Genomic DNA, 3,345 nt, shown 5'->3' with positions numbered 1-3,345 from the left:
TTTTTTTGATAAAAAAAAGTGAATACAATTTGAAGAGAAGGGTTTAGACCAAATATTGCTGGTTCCTTAGTATAGTGATAGGGGGGGGGGGCAGAGTGATTAAGCCTAGGGGTGCCAAAACGCTAAATCCGCAACTTTATATTATTTGCGCATTGTTTGTTTAGCTCAGCGGCCGCGGCGGCGCGTACACTACGACGGCAGCGATTTCACGGTCATGACCTACTTTCTTCGCGGCGGCTCGATCGAATGTCAATCAAATCACTGTGTGACACCCGAATCGCGGCAACCCTCGTTTGCACTATTGAAGAGCGTTACCTCCACACGCAACCAGTTGTTAGTGCCCACGCGCAGTGCGTTGGCACCTTATGACGTGCTTATTGCGATGACGTCCCGCCGGTCGCAGGTCACCCGTATAACATCTTCTGACGGCGATTCGGGCGGCGGCTGCACAATAACGTATATTGTACTGGCGGGGCAATGGGTTAAATCACTGACGTTACCCTTTCTCACGCTGCGCCTTATTACCGCTCAATACGACGCGTTACGTTTTACATAATATTAAATTACTTGAAATATTCCGTTGATGTTCCGAAGTTTGAGAATGTTTTGGCGAGCATTTAATGTTTTGAAGTTGTTGACGATTAAAACGATCACAGCAACTAATAGTCGTATTCCACAGCTGCCACCAAAAATGTCGTGGACGGCGCACTTAGCGACTCCGAAAAAAATAAAATGAACGAGACGAAATTACTTTAGCTCAAAATTATATTCTTTATTTAATTGTAATAATGTTTTAATGAAATAAATACTCTGAAATGATCTGTAATGTAAATGCGTTACTCAGAGACTAACTGCTACGTGTGCAAATCCCCGCATACGATGTGGTCGTCCGTTAAAAAGGGTTTATTCAGCAGATTTGTAGATTTGCAGATTCCCTGGACCAGTCGTATGGAGAAGGGAGTCCTACTCGCCTGTTGTCACACGCGTATCAGTTTACAATTATAATATGTTTAATTATTTTACAGATAAATACAATAAAACTACAACATATTATATAGAATAATATTGTAACTAACGTATTCAGTGGTTTTTAACAGATTTCTATTTTCTTTCAGGATTTTTGTTCAAGGGGGGGGGGGGGCTTACAAAATATGTTCCTACTTCCCATTATATAATATGTAGTTCACTTTTTTTGCCTAAACACAAATACACAATATTACTACTTATAGTTATTTTGACTTTTATCGTTTCGTGACCTTGGCAGTTGACACTCGACGACAGTAATAAATAATAATATCGTCACAACTCACAATCAATAAAAGCGGCGAGACGGCCTATGACCGCAGTATATAAATCTAAATAATTTTCAATGAAATAATAGTTCAAGGATTACCACAAGACACAACACAAAGTATAAACCTCACCTACATCTGTATGACTGTATCGAATACGAAAATCGAATTAGAAAAAAAAACATTTTAATATATTATATTTGTGACAAAAGTACAAAACAATAATATACTATAAAAAAAAATATTTATAATAGTATTATATAATCTGATATAGAAATAATTCTGGCCTTTCAGGTGCGCCACTGATAAAACCATATAATATATATATGTTTATATAAAATGAATGCATGGTGAGTGCACCGTGCCATATATATTATTATTTTGTTAAAATTATTACACAGTTAAACATTTCCGACGACCACTGACCATCTTACGAAAATGTACCCATATATTCACGAAATTGATAAATTTAGTATCCATTTTATGAGCATAAAAACGTTTTCATAACGTATGGATCGAACTTCATTAAATGGATACATATTTCGAACTACCTTTCATGAAAAACTTAACTATAAGGATGCTACAAATTGACTCTATACACTACATTACTATACATTGATATATCTCAAACAGTAAACAACCCACGGGAAATTAGTAAAAACTTTTAAAATTTTAAGGTTATAAAAATTAAAAGATATTATTTCTAAAGATTCCTATTTTCTTAACAATTTATCTTATAACAAAAATAATAACAATTGTGTAACATATTACATTTATTATAAATTATATTTTGCCATAGGACAGAAATATTAAATAATTGTCTACCAAAAAATGGGCTGCCTTTCAGACATTGTTATTTTTGAGAGGACGTCACACCCGCATGTGTTGTCTCCGTCTTACAAATGTACAACCATTGATTAATTATTAAATATTAAATATTAAATATTGTATATTTAATCAATGGTACAACATAGCAAAAACTGTTTTACGCGGGACAACTTTTATCTTTCAGTGTTTGCAGTAGTGGCTCCAAAATTGCTAAACATATAGGCTAGAAAATTGTCTATGCAACAGCCAGTCCCTAAAATATCCAAATTTTCGTACTACAGACATTATCCAAAATTGGTCAAATCTAAATTATTTCTAGATAAACACTTAAAACACTAGTATACTATAATATAACATCGTTCACTACTAAGTTGATAATAATAAAAATAGCTTCTCTCAATAAAAGTGAATAGTTTGTAATAATAACTATAATAAGAGTATAAGGCGTAACAACACAAAATATTATTTACTGTGTGTCTGTGTAGAATGTAGATAATAATTAAAATGTAGTTTGGCAAAAAACCATTAAAATATAAAAAAAATGTGAAGTTATAAAATTATACATAATATTATTATAAAAGTTTAATTAGAATAACACACTTTTAAATTTCGTACTACAAAAATTGTGTCGTAGTACACACAATTTTAGGGACTGGCTACAGCGTGCCTATATTTTAGATAACATGAATACAATAAAAGTTATTTGCTCCTAAACATATTGTTTTTTTGTTTTTTTTTTTTAATTTGCTTATAAAAAATTATTGGATAGTGATATAAAAAAAAAGTACGCTGTTGCACAGATAAAGTTCTTCTTTACGTGTTGTGTAAATTTGGTAGTTCTACAACAAATATGGTGCGAGAAAAGTTGTCCCGCGCGAAACATTTTTGCAATGTTGTACATTTGTAAGACGGAGATAACACAGTCGGGTGTGACGTCCTCTTAAGTATTTCCGTATTACAGGTTTACAGTACTACACTACTGACTACTACTACCATTGATTATAAATATACTATATTAAATATTTAAATAAATACTAGTATTTATAATCAATGCTACTGTAGAAGTTTTTGGAGCCTTATAAGATAATTACCATAATTAAAAATAATAAAAACATGTTGTATTTTATTTTATATAGTAAAATAGTTTTTATTAAAAATAATAACATATTCATAATAATACATGCATGAATGTTAGGTAGTATTCTTTGTTTAGTTAAAAATAACG

This window comes from Acyrthosiphon pisum, chromosome X (genome assembly GCF_005508785.2).
Source record: "Acyrthosiphon pisum isolate AL4f chromosome X, pea_aphid_22Mar2018_4r6ur, whole genome shotgun sequence".
NCBI lineage: Eukaryota > Metazoa > Arthropoda > Insecta > Hemiptera > Aphididae > Acyrthosiphon > Acyrthosiphon pisum.
Note: the sequence above shows the minus strand (reverse complement) of the source record.